Source organism: Stegodyphus dumicola, chromosome 1, assembly GCF_044657685.1.
Source record: "Stegodyphus dumicola isolate Sdum_Otavi_A_Nest chromosome 1, ASM4465768v1".
Classification (NCBI taxonomy): domain Eukaryota; kingdom Metazoa; phylum Arthropoda; class Arachnida; order Araneae; family Eresidae; genus Stegodyphus; species Stegodyphus dumicola.
Window position 1 is genome coordinate 270,724,371 of NC_140768.1, and position 18,062 is coordinate 270,742,432.

An 18,062-nucleotide genomic window follows, 5' to 3' on the forward strand; every position below is an offset into this window, starting at 1 on the left:
CGAATTCAGATCCTCTCGCATAGTTTGCTAAAAATCTACCTCTCAGGCATTTCCCAGCAGATATGCATGGATTTCATCGTATCATTTTGTGTGCTGTTTTCGTTGTACCAATTTCCTTTAGAAAACTCTCTACATAGGCATCCCTTCCTTCAGCAGATCTCCCTTGAGTGCTTTACCCTAATTAGTTAAACAAACAAAGCCTCTTATAAGGATTTCACTTTATATTTTACGGGGAAAAGAGCGATCTCCATTTCCTACTTTTCCCTTTTCGGAAAAAAGATTAGAAATACAGAATTTCTTGTAGCTTTTGTAATGGGTTATTTTCGTTTCTAGTAGTCTTAATAGTTTTCTGTTTCAGGAAACGATAGTAGTTTCTTTTTAGGACCTCGCATTTATGTGCTGTAGCGTAAACTGAAAATTTCTCACAAATTCTGTTGTTCTGTTGTAAAAAAAAGAGGACCTTCAGTTTTTTATGACTGGTTGAGGCTTCATTAATCGGTGTGGAAGTCATCTGTGCTGCGTCAGGTGGATCTTAGTTTTGCACGTGAGACCAGTCCAAGCTTTTGCTATGCAGATTATACATGAACAGCCAACATTTAAGTTTTCGATATAAACGCCCCTTTATGTGAAATAATAAAAATAATTAATGGTAATTGTAAATATGGATACAATCCCCCAATCATTGAAATTTCGAGGTTCACTCGTTGAAGGGAGGGGGCAGCGCTATGATCAGTGTCATCAGCAGATTGGCCCCACGTATTCTCCGAGCTTTAGTACTTGCATTATTATTGCGTACTTTATATGTTATTTCTGCCCACTTTTAATCACTAATGAACAGTACCACTAGCGAGATAGATAGTATTTAAATAATGGCGATTTCTCAGCACTTTTTAAACCGAAGAGAGAGAAATGCGCTTTCACTGATGACAGACGAAAACACATTTTTATTTGTTAATTTTACTTTAATATTATTCCTTCTACTTCAATCTCGTTTTATTTTTAGCACTTGTGTAAAATCCACAAGTAATGTTAAAAGTTTTCATAATTTCATGTGCATCAATTAATTTGTTTGTAATTTTGTAAGGCGGTTCTTTGTTAATAATTTGTGTAGGCATGGAAAAATATTTCAACTTTTTTGCTTTTCGTCGCGTTTTTTCATCAAATTGATATTGCATAATGTGTGAAATACTTTTCTCGAATAATATCAAATTAGTAACGCAATGTTGAGAAATATAAATAAGGTAAAAATCTATAAGCAGACCTTGATGACCTTGATCTGACTACTTACATAATAAAAGGTTTATCATAAGTCAGAACTTATGAAGATTTCACACTAGTAGATAAACTGGATGATGATTTCGTTCTGATGCATGTAGCCAGGAAGATACGCAGAAAGACGTTTTCATTCCTAGCTGCAAGTTCGTGCATTGGTGCGAGAAGTGTATTGAGAACGGATTATTTGATTTAAAGGCAAAACACACGACAACTCCTGCCTAAGCTTCATTCAAGATTTTTCTACCCAGCTTTCCCCAACCATTAACCTGTCAAGAGGATTTTATTTTATTGCGAAGGAAGGTGTAGTAAAATGACATATAATTTGTATCTGTCGTTGAATTTTCTGTCTCATAGTTTTCAATTTACTGTTACGTTTTGAAACATCTTCATAATTAAACTGATTATCCTAGGTTGTCTCCAGTGTTCATGAAAAGGAAATTAGTGTATGAAATAATATTTTCATCTCGTCCTCCTCGGATAGCGCATTTACCTGTCCAAGAGACAAGTTCTCCGAAAGCGAAAGCATTTTACCTACTTTTTCTCACGCTGCATACGCTTCGATAAACACAATCATAACCACGTTTTACGACTTTTTTATAATACCCGCGCAAGACGAACAGGGAGTAAGTTAAGTTAATCCCATTTAAGGATTACTATTGCTGAATTCAGTAGCGTGGTTAAACGTATTAACTTGCAAAAAAGATGCGCCATTCTGTTTTAGTAGCTGAATAGTCTGCTTAGGTCTCTTAAATGGTGTGTATACGAAGTGCAGGCGAGCGTGGTTGCAGGCGAGCGCGATACAGCTGTGATTTTGCATGTCACACGGGTGAACAATGCAAATTCTTGCGTCATCGTGTATGCGCCTTGGATAACGGATTGTGACTTAGATAAATTAAATTAAGGTGGCCCACAAAATAAAGGATTGATACGTTCCTGTGAAGTGTAAAAGCATGTATTTGTTTACTTTTTAATTACGGAAGCTTATCTTTAAAGTGTCGACAATTTTACAACTTTTGTAGTTACAATGGGTTCGATCAGCGTCAGATACTGCATCGGGAGTGTCGTTTTCTCCTGCTGCGTAGCATGGCTGAAACGAAAATGGTAAAGAGACGATGGCGAAAATGATATAAACCTTCTATGTAGTATGTATGTAAACACACCAGACACAGAAAAGTTTGTAGAAATTATATTTTTTCCCTTCCACTTTTCCTACACCTGTATTTTTTTTTTTTTTTTTTTTTGCGCCCTGTTATTTATCTGACCGGTGGAAATCGCATAACAGCTTGTACGCTGCTTCTGTGATTTCTTCTTCCAGGTGTTTCAGATATGAAGAAGACATTTGAAAATTGCCTCACTTTCATCAAAATTGTCTGTCATATAATCTTCCTGGAAGAAGTATTTTTTCTTCTCTTTCTCACTCTTTTTAGGTCATTTGTAGTGTGGCCATCGTTTCAAGTTTATTATGTTGATGAATTCGATTTTTGCGGGTTGGATTTTACTGGTTATTTTTCAATGCAATTTATGATGGAATTTCGTCTCAGTATGACCATATTAAATTGAAAATAACATGAAATAAAAAGTGTATGATACTTTTTAGCTAAGATAAAATTTTATCGCGCTGTTGTTTTTTAAGATTTAGGAAATAACCGAATTAATCCTCGAATTACAGTTTCGTTGTGGTTCCATATTTTTTTTTTTTTTTAATTTTTTTTTATTTAAATAACTTCATTAGAATTTGCTCGAGATACGTAATGTTGAGTGGTCCTATTTCAAAATTGAAGTCAAATCCTTGAAATTGTCCTCATGCCTAGCGATTGCTTGCTAAAATTCCGGAATACAAGGAAGTATTGTTTTCCTAAATTGAAACGTTTCATTTGATTTATTTTAATTGATTTATAAACACACTTATCCATTTTAAAATGAACAATGCACTTCTTACTTATAAGCATTATATTACTACTATATATTTGAGATTTTTGGGTAAAGAACATTAACCTTCTCTCGACTGCAAAATGTCATAATTTTCTCTGCTTTTGCCCCGCGGGTATGCTTTAAGTGTCATATATGCTTAGAATTGCATAAAGGCAGTTTAGGGAAAGTCTTTTAACAATTACAAAGTATGCTTTATTAAATGTTGGATATTTCACTGAATTTACTGAAACAGAAAAACAGAATGTCTCTATAGGTTAACTTGCCATTAATATATTAAATTTGAGATACTTATATTGGGTCAAAATTTCAAGATTGCTAAATATTGCGGTTCGAACTGGTCAAAATTTTCTTTCTTCTGTTTTAATTGAAGAACAGATGATAGAGCCGTCTAGACGGTATGGTGGTTAGGAGAGCCTACAGCGATACTGGAGGGGTGGAATGAGAATGCATGGATGTTTGCAAATGTATAGTGTCTTTGCTACATGGGAGCACTTTAAATACATAGCGAGCGGACGAAGTCCTCTCGAAAGGTTGGTGGCTAAGGAAGAGGGAGACCCTTGTATCCGTTCCCCATTCCACGCGGTGCTCTGCTTCAAAATTGGGGAGGAACTGAGCGAAGTTGTACTGTCACCTGTTTCTGCTCAAGACTTGTAGCCAGCGACAGGTGCAGACTTGCTCTCACTCCTTGCTACGATGAATTTCGTGGGCTTGTTCTGATGTTACTTACAGAGAAGTGAGATAAGTCACAACGCAACGGCAACACAGATGACAGAAATTATTAGGGCTTCTAATATGTATCTGGGGTTTAGCTACTATAGTGTTCTTCAAAAAGGTGTTAAAGTTTTGATTCTGCAAGTTGCATACAAGTTTATGTGTACCTGCCTGTCGTCTTCCTTTCCCGTATTTTTACCTTTTACCTTTCTTAATTGGCTGTCTTAATTGGCTACTACTTAATTGTAAGTAGTAGTTATAAATATAGGGGGGAAAATAGGCGGCGAATTTAAGAGTCTTGCTAATAATGGAGGGGGAAAAACTGCGTTTATTGCTTTTAAATCGGTTAGTTTAATAATCAGTAACAGAAAAGATTTGAACAAAAAATTATACATCTTATGCTTTGCCGAATGGCAATACATTTCTTTTCAGTAACTGACTTTTCTGATTAAATTTGCTACTTAAATAAATGTCCTAATTTTTTAATCAAAATTTCATTACTTTCGTGCAAACATTAAAGTAGATTTAAAAAAATTCAAAATTTAAGCTTCGATGCTCACGTTTTTAGGAGGAGCATTGTGTGTATGTTCAAAATTTGGTGGCTGTAGGTGCCGGCGTTTTTCCACTATGCGATTCAGATTCTGTTGGTTAAGCGTCCAGTAAGTTCTCAAAAATTTGTTATATTTTAATAATAAACCAAAAGTGTGTTGCACTAGTGTAATGATTCCGTAGAGTTTTTAGAATTTTTCGATGTCTGAAAACTGAAAAAAATCTGCATTGCCCTCGCCGTAATTCGAACTTCGGATCTTCTGATTACGCATCGAGCGTGCATCCAGTTACACCACGAAGGCATATGGAAAGAAGGGAGAAAATAAATACCTTCTTATTTCTTCTGGTTCAATGATTCTAGACTTCAGATTTAATAGAAATTAATACAACGATCTGCAATAAACACTGTACTCGTTGTGCAGCTACTTTTAACTATGCTCCGAAAAGTCCATAATACAATTTCTGTTGTAGATATTTCAATCTTTCATGATGAGAATGATAAAAATTTTTCTCAAGATCCGAAAGATTCGCCTTTTTCTGTTTAAAGTGAAATAAAATAAATTTGTCAGCTGTTCAGTCTGAAACTGATGAAATTTGACAATTTTTATAAACAGAACAATAAACATGTGAATAGTTAATTAATTGCCTGTATTATAATTAGAAACCGCTTAAAATAAAGAATATTTGGTAATTTATGAAAAAAAAAGAGGACGCTGCTATGGTTCAAAATTAGGCAAATTTTAATCTTAAAAGAGCACTTTTTTTTCGGGGGGGGGAGCAGTTGATAGAAAAAAATACATTTCGATAAAGTACGAGCTAATGCTACTTCTAGAAGCAAAGCTATGTACGTCGTACGGAAATACGTCCAATTAGAGAAGGGGTGAAAAACTATCATTACGCCATCTACCGAACAAAAGAGAAATTACAAATATCAAGCGTGTGAAATAAAGCATAAAAAAAACTCTTCGAGAAATCTGGATGGATTAATAATCATAAATTTAATTTGACGTATTTCTGATATTGCCTAGAATTTTGATTTTATTTATTGGAACAAGAACCGCTTGAAAGTGCATGGAAATTATCTATAAAATCGCCATTAGTCTAAAATTAAGGTGTTTATTTAAGGTTTAGTTTATACTATTAGATAATTGGAACTTGTGTCCGTTAAAATAAAGTCCTATTCCTCTCACCGTTGATTGCAAAATACATCAATGTTATTTACGAATTTTTTTTTAACGAATTTCACTTTTATTGTGTCTTTAATTGTTTTAGAAACCTTTTACAAATATGTTTCAGACTTTAAACGAGGAGATGCGACCCAAAAAGTAAGTCCAGATTGACAGTTGGTAGTTTTCGAATTTTTCAGAGTTGCTGCAATGTCCAACTTTGCTAATCACTTTATATTCTTGCAATGTTTGTTATTTATAGCAATATATATGGAAAACAAACAGATACACAAACGAAAAAATTATTAAAAATTCTATTGCAAAATTCTAAAGAGGTGCGAATTTTAAAGTTTGCTTACAATTCTGCTTCATTTGCTCTTTGTTATTTATTCTTTCTATTTAATGGTACAGAGATTGCTGCCAATTAACTCAATCATTCGGCTTGTTTGGGATAGATAAAGGTCTAACTTCTACTTCGATGAAGTATTATGTAAAGTGAGCTATGTTAACAAACAGGCTTCGATGAAGACATCGGCTGATGCTTATCAGAAGATTGTAGGGGAATTTGTGTCTAGGTTAATTAAGATAAAAATTAAAATCAAGTTCAGGATAACGAAATAATCCCTTGTATAGGAACTGAAGGTAATTACTGGTGATTTTGGAATATATCATTAAGATTAAACTGGAATTTCGTTCTCCCCGCCCTTTCATCTTTCGATTTGAAAACTGAATACGAGAAAACTGTTGCGACCGAAACATTTATTGCTATCATTCTCTGAATCATATAAGTTTTTGAACATTTGTTAAAGGTTATTTGCTCCAAAAGAAAGGGAACCGTGTTATTTGTCTCTTAATTCAATTTCTGTCTGTTGTTAAGAAAAATATTAAGTAAGGAAGACGTAGAAAAATATTTAGGGGGGGAAAAATACTGTTTTGGGTTTGCTTATGTAGTATGAAACATGATTTTTATTTTTCTATAACCTCATCCTGCCAATAAATAAATTAATGTGTTTTTGATTTGATTGCTTCCGTTTATTTAATTACGGCGAAGCAATCGAGTGTTACTGCCTAAGGAGGGATGCCTTCATGGTGAACTTTCTAAGAGAAACTGGCTCTACCAGTGTTCAGCGATTTCGCCGCTGGTGGAATTATGTGTAATGAAACAAACTTAAAAGTAAATAAGTTTTAGAAATATTGATTGCACAGAATGTTGGTTCATAATAAAGCGCAACTTGACAGCCGAGACAGATTAAAAAGCATGTTGCCACCGCAAACACCGTGGCACATTACTCCTGCGTATTTTGATGTGTTTACATTTTTGATAGCTTTGCGGTAGAGAGCAGCAAGCAGTAGTCCAGCTAGGCCGAAATATTGAAAGCACGTAATTTGTGTTCTGGATGAAATCTTAATTCAGAATGAGTTAGTTTCGGTGCTCACTACAATTCATTGGATAATTAATAGTGCTGTAAAATTATTATTGGATGTTTTAGTTCCATTTACATTACCAGCGTTATGTAAGAATCACGTGACTGATGCAGTGCAGAAAAAGATTACTATTTTTAGGCTAGGGAAGGGGAATACTGAATTAAAACTAAGCATTAAGGGGCTACTGCTAATTTAAATTATAATATATATTTATATTCCGTTGCGTAACTTCCAAGAAATGAAACCTTTCCACCCCTTTAATCTTTTTTAGAGTCCTTTATGCTTAAAATATGAAGTCATTTTCCAAAACACACGTTACATCTGTGTGAACTTTTTTTTTTTTTTTTAATTCGATTTAGCCTTTATATTAGTACTGAGCGCTCTGATTATGTTCCTGTAGAAGAAACTTAATTATATTAAACTTATAATTGAACAAATATGAATTTTAATGATTGGTTTGTTCATTAGTTTCATCTATTAATAATTTTTAACTGATTCTCCTAAATAAAGGTTTTTCGTTGTGATTTGTTGGAGTGTTTTTACAGAAATGTTACATTCGGATGTACATTATTTATATTTTCTCCATGTATTCGAGTGTACGTATGAGTCTACACCATCGGATAATTTGATAGCTCAAATTGTTTGACACTACAGATAATTAGTTATCGCTTATCAGCCTGTTTTTACGAAATTTTTGTAATTTTTCTCAAGACTATAGATAGATTTACGATCTTATGCACGAAGCGTTAAAAAAAGCATTCTCTTAAACGTCCAAAACTGCGCCTATTTGGCAGTTTAGCGCCATATTTTAAGCGAGCTTTGTCGCATACAATTCGGGTTATTATTTCCATTTGTTTTTCCATAACAGCAGGTTTTTCCATTTGTTTTCTTTATTGCAGTCGTGTTCGGTTTGATTTTATTATGGTCAAGCTATGATCAAAGCAAACTAAATTTTGATATCATAATTATCACGAGCTATCTGCCTAAGGGTAGAAGTGCTTTGATAAAGGACTTTAAAAGGGAAATTGATTCAGACTTGAATGAAATATAGAGAAAACACAAAAGCATTCATTCAGTCAAACCGTTCGTCGAGCTTGAGGATTTTATAACAATAATATATATAATAATGATATCATTACGATGTCTTTAAAATAACAATAATATAGTATAAAATGACACTAAATTAAACAATTTTTTATTTCCGTCTGTAACGTTTTAAAACACCTGTATCTTCCATTTTGGGGATTTTTGAATGTTTTGATTTTTGAAGTTTAAAGAAGCTAATAAATGTTATAAAACACATTTTTCTATTTTTTAGCAGAAGAAAAAAACCTAATGCAGATAAGTTAAAATTAATTTTATTTGTTTAATTTTTCATTTATTTTTTCGCGATGTACTTCATAATATTCAGATATATTAAGACGCAATAACACGCCGATCAAATACTAATTCAAAAGTCAAACAACAAAACTCAGCGTTATGTTTTCAAATTTTCGCAGGACTAGTTTCAATGGTTTTACCGAACCATCATCCTCAGCTGCAAAATCGCAAATGAACAAGATAGGATATGATGATTAGATAAGGTAAAAAAGCCTGGATAGGAGTGTCAAGACTTCTGAATTAGTATTCAGATATTTATTAGCCACTCTTCTGTACTTTTTTCTGAATATTTAAAAAACATTATTTTGATTATTCATTTCACAAAGTTCTCAGGTGTGGAATCAGCGTTAATTAAACTAAATTTAAATATACCGAGCTTAATATAAATGTAACGCTTTTTATAAGCGAACTAGCCTATATAAAATAGCACTGTTATATTATCTTTTTTAGAGGTAGAGCGTAAACCATCAAAATGCTTTCTCATGGATACAAAAATTTCGCTATTTAGAGGTGACGAAGTGCAAGATAACGTGTATGCGCGTATTTGAAAACGACGCGTTAGATAATTACTACTGACACGTCCTGATGCGGAGTTCTCGGAAATGGGCAACGTATTCGGTGGTAAATGATTTGTTTGTGTTCTGTGGAAGTTCTTTAATCCCTCTCCCGTCCACTGTCCCATCTAGAATGCTAGCCGGTGAGATACAAATGAAGCAAGCGTGTCGAGTGACTGATTCCTTCCGAGATAGGGATAAGCGTTACGGTCAAATCAAAATCGTGATCATCAATCACGCGCGAGTTGTTGAAAAAGTATTTTTCATTCCAAACATCAAATTTGGAATTTTGTTTACTGCATTTTTTTTTTTTTTTTTTTTTGTTTATTTATTCTGCAGGAAGTTTTATTCGAATTTATTTAGATTTGAAATGTGAACGGTTAAAAATATGTTTTTTAAGAGTGATCAAATTTTTCTGTTTCACGTGTATGCGTTTTATTCCATTTAGTAACTATAACAGTTATTATTCTGCCGTCATTTTATAACACTAACATACACACCAAAAAAAAATAATTCAAAATCTGTAAGTAAGTAATGCTGAGGCGCTTTAGCATGCATTCGAGTGAGTTGTTGTTTACATTTAGTGATTTTCGTTCGCTAGAAATAGTTATAGAGTTGAGTAGATAGATATTTTTTTTGCCAGTCGAAGGGGTTTAAGATCTTTCATAAATTTTCCGTTTTATGTGATTAGTATGTTGTTTATCAACGTAACAAAAGAAACTAGTTACAAATAAAGATCAGATGTTACTGCCAGTCGATGAGGTTTAAGACCTTTCATTCCGTGTTATGTAAGTAGTATGTTGCATATCAGCGTAACGAAAGGAACCAGTTAAAAGTTTTTTTTTTTTTTTTTTTTTTAAACGGTGATGATGGAATATTCTAACAATGCCGTGTACAGTATTTAAAGTTAGATGTTACTATGTTACTCTTTTAATTCACATGAATGGAACGTGTGAAAGAGAACTCATGTGAGTTAAATTAAGGTGATGGGTGAAAATTATCCTTAAAGAATCCATTAAGGCCTTCCCTAAAGGCCGAAAGGCCTTGACAATTTTATTCCCGATTCAACCCAAACCAGAAATAGCTTTTTACCATCATTCCTGTACTAGTCTTCGTATGCCACCCACTCGTATAAATAAGTGGAAAGAAGGATGACATTATGATACTTCACTCTCCGTTCGTTATACTAAAGCAGTCATTTAGTTCAATTCCCATTTGATCTTTCTTAAAGACCGATATCTTTACTTTAGCGATCAGCTTTACTTTTGTTAATTTGTCGCACTAGTATCGCACTAGCGCGTTAAGCTAAATAAGTACTGGTTACATTAGAAGTTCCTTTTAACAACAGACGGAACAAAAACCCAAGTTTATGATGGCAGGCCTTTTAGACTAAAGCATATGCATTAGAGTAGAAGTAGGCATTGTGTTTGCCGATTTAAACAATTGCGGTAAACGTATTCCCAGAAGTTACATCGACCAGAAAAGTCATGTATGCACACAAGAGGTGAAGCGAAAATTGAATACAGAAATACATAATGAATTATTTTAGAATAAATCATAAAACAGATTAACACCCATCCCAAAGACATATAAAGAAACACTTGCCCATGCTTTAATTTCGTTATTAGTGTACCGAATTATGAAGCAACAAAAGTATCAATGTACAGAAATCGATAAAGATAGGGGTTTTGGATATTCATATAACATAGAAGATATATTTGAAAATATTTTATTATTTGATGATGTTCAAAAACATGTAATTCTTGCGTTCGGAACCGATGAGAAGTGCATTTATTTTTTTTTTAATTGGGCTTTAACAATGAACTTAATGTGTTCATCTAGGAAATGTTCTCAAAACTCGACCGTCTAAATTTTAAAAAGATGAAACTAAACAAAGTTATTTTGTTCTTTCAAAATTATGACAATATGTTATTATTAATGGAATATTATTAGTAAACTTTTTGGAAGATGATAATAAGCTGCCTTTTGAAATGACGTCAAAACTTGTAAAATGAGGTTAGAAGCTTCTACTAAAATAATGCAATCCTAAAACGAAATCCAGAATATTTAATCAATATTGTTTTGGCGTATAATTATATCCCAACAAGATAAATATGAAGCTCTTTTCTTTAGAGAAGAGAGCGTTAAAATACAAACTGTGTTAAAAAAAAGGGGGGGGATAATATTCTGTGATTGGAATAAGGTTACTGAATTTTCTGTAAGACTCGGTTGGGAGCAAAACTTAGGCTCCGTTCAGACGGTAGTGTAAATGTCATAGAGGCATAGTCATAAGGCATAATATGCGGAAGTTCCTTTCACACCTCCAAGACAGGGTCTAAACCGTAGCCAATTAGAGATACTAAATTTACGCATGCGTGGCGAGTCTACAGATTTCCCATTCTGTTTTCCCGCTCAATAAATTTCGCGCGTTCGATCTGAATAGTTGACTCTTGTACGAAGTCACGAAGTCGGCATAAATTGGGAAGCTTTGAACTTTATGCCAAAAGGTCTAAACAAGGTCTGGTTACCTAGCAACGAAGCTCGGCCCGGATTTTAATACCGAAACGCAGTTTCTGTGTTCGTTAGTTGTATGTTTCCGTGACAAGGGAGCACTTAAAATACTGTCGAATCGAAAATGCTGTTGAGCCTCAACAGCATTTTCGATTTCCGGAATGCTCGGCTCCGTCCCCCCTGTTGTCTCTTCGTTAAAATTTAGGTGAACCAGTGATCCAATGGCGGGGTATACCGCAACCGGTTGCGGCTCAACAGCCGACTTGCTTTAACACGAGTCGTCGTGCAAAAATGTTCTTAGTTCTTATCATTAAGGGAAGCCGGCTACCAGCAGTTGAGCTCTAAAATCGCTGAGTACTGGTAGTTTGACCAGGGCTCAAGTCTTGGCGAACGTTAGCTGCGTGAATAAGTGCCAGTTTCCTTTAAAAGCCCTTCACGAAAACATACCTCCTCTTAAGCAGATCGTCCTCCCGTATTCAAATAACCTAACCATCGTGGGAAGCCCGGTCATACGTCAAGTTGTTCGTAAACCGGGGACGGCCTATATTGCATGTGTATGAGAAAAAGGTTACTCTGAGGAACGACATCGCCTTTCTTGATAAATTCCGCGGTCCCCTCCGCCGCATTGTGAGCAAATGGTCACGTTTAATGTTCCTGCGAAATGTATTTATCATGATATTAAACTGTTTGTTTAAATTTATTTCAAGATCTTTGAATTATGCATTGAAAAGCAATATATGTAGATTCACTAAGAGAATGGCGGAAAGCATTCATCAGATTTATTCTGGATTCCGACTTCTAATTGGCTTATATATTTCACTGACATAATCTCTGATCTCATCCGTCGAATCGACTGATTTATATCGATACTGTCTTCATTCCACGGTTATCTCTGCATTGAGGTCTGCTAAGGCTTAAACAAAAAAAAAAAAAAAAAAAAAAAGTAATTTGGTCTGTTTATTGAAATTTGATCTGGCGTATCAGTGTCTTCTATACCCTCGCGCCACGCAGACGTGACTTCAACTAATCACTTGGATTTCCAATCCAATTTCTTTTTTCCTTTCTTTGCATCCGGGAAGACAGGAGCGATCTCTTCCGTTTCTCACTGACTCCTTGTTACAGTAATCTTAGTTCAGGAGCCGCGCAGGCGGCGAAAAGCATTCATAACTTAATGGCCAGTGTCAACTACGACTCATTAGCCGATGATTTAGACGCTATCGGTTCCTCCCGTTAACCATAGCATTTTCCGGTGGTTTGTAGTCGTAATTGGATTGTTAGAGAATTGGATACAACCTTGTATCATTTTGTCTTTGAAATGTTATATTATTATTTTGTTGTCAATTTTTTTTCCCCCAGCGGAGTGTGATGGTATTCCTGTTAAAGTACATATAGTAAAATCTTGTGTGGCATTTGACTGAAGAACAATAGCCTTGATAATTATGTGCGTGCCAAATTCGCTTTTTTGGTTGAAGGTATATTGTGATTGTTATAAATAGTTCCCAATCATTCATAATTAATTTTTAAAAGGAATGAGAATGATAATTAGAGATGAGATAGTTTCAGTGATTGTTTAACAACTTGTGTTTAAACTGCGTGCACCTAGAATTTTGATATATCCAGTTCTATTATTAGATGAATCTTTTTATTTAATTTTGATTTAACACGGATTGAAATGGGAAGGGGAGGAACATACTTATCGCATGATATATTTTGATTTAACATATTTCAAACGGCTCCAAAAATTTTTACTTAAATTTAGCTCTTACATGAATTAGCTTTAAAAAGTCGTGGAATTTATATGTATTACAGAGATAGTTTCATCATCGCATTTTTAGATGCAGTTAGAAAAAGTGTAATGGCAGTGTTGAGTAATATTTAATGTGTGTATTGAACCAAAATTCATTTTTGACACCATACTTGCTCTCTCAGAATCGGACACACATACATATCGAATAGCAGGAATTGAAGAAAGTTTTAGGAAAGGGACGGCTTTGTATGCGCAATGGAATTTTATGAAAATTTTGCTGTTAGGGTACTATGTAATTTTGTTAACTATAATGATTTATAAGGTATTTCTCACGCCTTTTTAGCATGCCTTCGTGGTGTAGTGGTCAGCATGCGCGACGCGTATTCCAGAGGTCCGTAGTTAAGAGTCCCGGCGAGGGCATTGCTCATTTTTTATTTTTCCTGCTTTCAAAAAATCTACAAATTCTCTACAGATTCATTAACTTTGTATTCATCACTACGTTATAGACTAATTCAGTTGTAAGCAGAGAAGATGTTATGGATCTCGATATTAAGGTCCATGTTAAGTTAATAATAAGTTGACTAAATAATAAGTGTTAAATGACTAGGAATAGAACTCAGATTGCTTTTTTACTTAATGAAAAACTGCTTTCAAAGATGCGAGGAATTTAACCATTCAATACCTTCGTTTCTCGTACAGTATAGTAGTAGCTTTATAGTTTTATGCCTTTTAAGTAATTTGTAATTGACAAACAGGAAGTCTTTGAGCTTGAATCTGGTGCTTTGTGGTTCGACTTTAAATTTCCTTAATTTACAGATTTAAAATTTTCCTTTCCTAATTAATTTTCCTTAATTTCCCTGCAGTGCAATTATTGTTATTCCATGGGGGGGGGGGAGAATCTGCTGGAAAAAAATTCATTGTGTGAAATAACTTAGAGTGTTGACTGTTATATATAATTATATTTTTCTAAACTATGTATTCAGAAGCTGAAAATAATATTTCTGTTACTGTTTTGTTCTATACTATGTTGTACAAAATTTAATTGCATTGTTAACTGATATTTTTTTTTTTCTTCTTCTTTTCCTGTTTAGGTAAGTGCAGTTAGCATTGGAAATTCTGACATTTGGAATTTGTATTCATATTTTTCGTGTTTTTTAAATGCATGGGCACATGATGACGAGTTTTACAGAGATACAGAGTATACAGAGAGAGAGATAGAGTATACAGAGTATATAGAGAGATACAGAGAGAAAATACAGAGTATGGTATATTCTTTTCTTTCCATTCCATATCATCATTTTCAAATTTTACTTTATGTTGCATATATCATAATCATCATATAACATATCATGATTACGAGATATGCAACATACATAAGTAAAATTTGAAAATGATTATCTTATCACTGTTTATAAGGATATTAATTATTTGCAAGAAAGTGAATAAATTTGCATATTGGAATTATGTCTATCTATTAATTATGTATGTATATTATATTTGTAGCTGAAAGAAATTGTTGTGGATATTATATTTCTGTGAATCTTCTCAGATAAATGCTCTGCGAATGTCCCTGCTCGCACTTTTTTTAACCTTTTTTTTTAGGTTTCTCAGATGGGTGACCACCATCTGCGTAAATTTTAATTAAGGAGGGGAGTCTTATAAATAGCCCGATTGCGCGAAATGTAAGAACAATACCCAACTTCTCCATCCCTTTCCTTTAAAAGATCTAAGAAACTGAATAAAGAAGATGCTTGAAAAACTGCGAAATGCACAACTTTGCTATTAAACTTCCCCTTTTTTCTAAGAGCTTATTTTCGAAGTATTTTTTAATAACTATATGGATGACTTTTTACTGAATATTGAAGTTATTTTAGGACAGCAAACCATTTAGAATAATGTAAGGGGTTATAAAAGTAGGAAACTGCATAGGAAATAGTGTTAAAATGAGTGAAGGGAAAAAATTTGCTCGTTCATTTTATGCATCACTTCATATTTCTGTTCATTTACGTAACTTCATACCATGTATTTTCTCTCCAAAATCTCTCTGGAAAAGCTTTCTGCAGTGTTTAGACCAGAGGTAAGTAAAGCTAGCCCTTTTAATTGTTTAATCGGTCCGTTACGAAATCCGGTGTAATGACATTTTTACTCTTTCTTGCCTGATTTTGTACACAAACCACCAAAATCGTTAACAGTAGTGCACATCAGTTGTTACAGTGTATTTGCTCATATATACACATGACTATATTAGCGGTCAACCTAAGCTGAGATAGATAAAAAAGCAACTGCATCCGACGAAGTAGACAGTTCTATCGTTTCTAGCCGTTTTAATTTAGAATCTAAACAAATAAATATTATTGAGATAAATATTGATCAGAAAATGGAGCTTAGGGATTGCTGCAAGTGAGTTATAACCCAAATTTGGATAAGGTAATCACAAACAAACATTCGATTACATGCCTCATATTAATACATTAATTAATAATTACTTTTAAAACACAGTGTTTGTAATAAAATTAAAAATGCAGGCAAAGCTTTAAATTCATAAAAATGTTTGATTAATCATCGGTACCTTTCTTTTTTTGCTTCAAATTCCCTGAAATTCGCATGTACATTTTATATTTAATTGTCTGACCCGCATGCCCGTCGTTACCCCGTGTTCACCGTCTGGGACTTATATTTGAAGTAAGAAATATGAAATTAAAATTGTAAAATGCTATTTTAAATTGCATTTTTACTGGGAAAGGATGTCCCTCACCCCACATCGCCTTTTTGCGAGCTATAGGGGCACCCCAAAAGATTGTCACACAAGTACAAGGTACCTTTCGACGGCCCTTCCCGCATGATGAATTTAAAGAATTTTTTTTTTTTTTTTTCCCATGGCTAAAAGTATTTCTGGTTTAGACGAAGGAAGTAAACAGCATGAAATCAGCCAAAAACATACTAAAGGGTACGCGAACATCATAAATGTAATGTAAGTTTATCAGTGGGAAACAGTTGAAGCTACATACTCGCTTTACAATGTCTGTGCGTAATCTGATATAAGATCGTATAATATTTTAGAGCATTATTTCTAGTGAGTAAAATTTGAGGCGCAAATATATACGAATTTACGCATATTAGCCAAAATTTGGTTTCGAAATGTAGAATTTAGTAGTAACCCCCCCCCCCCAGTATTTTTAAAGGGAGGAATTTTACTACGTGTCTCTTTAGGGAGCTTTGAATTCTGGAGGAGAAAAAAACCTTTTTCGTTCAGATGGCTTTAGGAGGTCATAAAATCCTCCTAAAGCCATCTGCACGAAAAAGTGATATTCATCCGTTTATGTTGGTGTGGAATGATGTCCCGTATTCTAGAAGTGAAACGAATTTATTAAAGCTAATTAATGTGTTTAGTTTATGTATAATTTTTAAATTCTCTATCAGAAATGATTAATAAAAGTGATTAATTTTTCCGTCTGGATTTTCCAGCAGAAATCTTACTAAGAAGGAGGTTAAATTAGGTATAACATGATCGTCGAAGTTTTGTAACCCTCCACAAAAGCATGTACTTTTAATCGATTTGTAAAGGTAACGCGGCTCAGAGTAATAAATATTATTTAATTTTAGAGCTAGTTTCGTGACGAACTGAGAACCTTTGCTGTCTGAATGTATAAGTATTTAGTCATAGTGCCTGCCAGCATCCGATATCTGTGTAGACATACGTGGCAGAACAGTGTATGGTTTGTTGTGTTCATTATATTCTTATACACTTCTGGTGATGTCTTCTTGAATGTTTGTGAACCGCATAACCTCTCACGTATGTCTTAGATTTTTCACGTGCTTCAGTTCATTTTCATTATTTTAATATTGTTAGTTTTGTTACTGCTAACCACCAATATCCCATACGATGAATAATCATTTTGATTGTTAAAAATTTTGAGACGTCAGCTGTATGGGCTGAAAATGACTTGACAGGATCTTTGTTAACGATTACATACTCGCGAATAATCGTGGCCTGTCACTTTTGTTTGTATGGTATTGGTTTTACACGTGATTAAACCTTTATGACTCGTAGACCAATTTATCTGTCACTTGGCATGCAAGTACCGTGAAGTCTGTGGAAGCTTTTCGTGACTGACAACTTTACAAATTGTGTTTTATTCGTTACTAGTGAAATTATTTCTCATCCTTCTGATTCCAACGAATGCTAATCAACAGTAATTATCCATCCAAATAAAATCACATTCTGTGATGGCCATTCTGCTGGGTCCTGCACTGTCTGCCATAATCTTATGTGTCAACAAGATTAGAATCTTAACTGCTTAATTGCCGCAACTATTACTCGCTCGGCGTCGCATAACACTGTAACCGTAACCGGCTGTGGTTCATGTGCAGTTCAAGACAATGCCTCGTAAAATCATTCTTGATTGTTTTTGTCTGTTTCTTCCTCCTTCTGTGTGGTGGGTTTTTTTTTTTTTTTTTTTTTTTTTTTTTTTTTTTGTGTGTGTGTGTGTGTTTTCTGCGTGCACCCAAAAGACGTATCGCATACTATTCATTATAATGAGCAGGTAAGATCGTCATTGACAGATGAGAAGGGATGCTACTTCTTAAGACACACACAGTGTGTCACGTGACCTAACTAGTGATTCAAAAGAACATTACTTTAAAAGTAGATGGGAAGAAGAAAGAACTCGCGTATTTTCTATCGTAGTTTGGTAAGAAAGAGCATGTTGGCGATCTACGCATGGTTGCTGCTTGATTTATAATAAGCCTCTCTTTCGGTATGTTGAGCAAAGACTTAACGTTTGTTGGCATTTCTTTTGATGTTTAAGTATT

At 34.1% G+C, this 18,062-nt stretch overlaps 1 protein-coding gene across 4 annotated transcripts in view; it reads left to right on the forward strand.

Annotated features, from left to right (window-relative positions):
- LOC118183748 (protein pangolin, isoforms A/H/I/S-like) overlaps nucleotides 1-18,062 on the forward strand; it is a 298,772-nt gene that overhangs the window by 135,421 nt on the left and 145,289 nt on the right. The window contains exon 1 of one of the 4 annotated variants that reach the window (XM_035353351.2): nucleotides 14,392-14,510. The exons of the other annotated variants lie outside the window; for them this stretch is intronic. The gene's annotated coding sequence lies outside the window, so the exon portion shown is untranslated. Of the gene's footprint in view, nucleotides 1-14,391; nucleotides 14,511-18,062 lie in introns of those variants that run through there. 4 annotated transcript variants of the gene reach the window in all.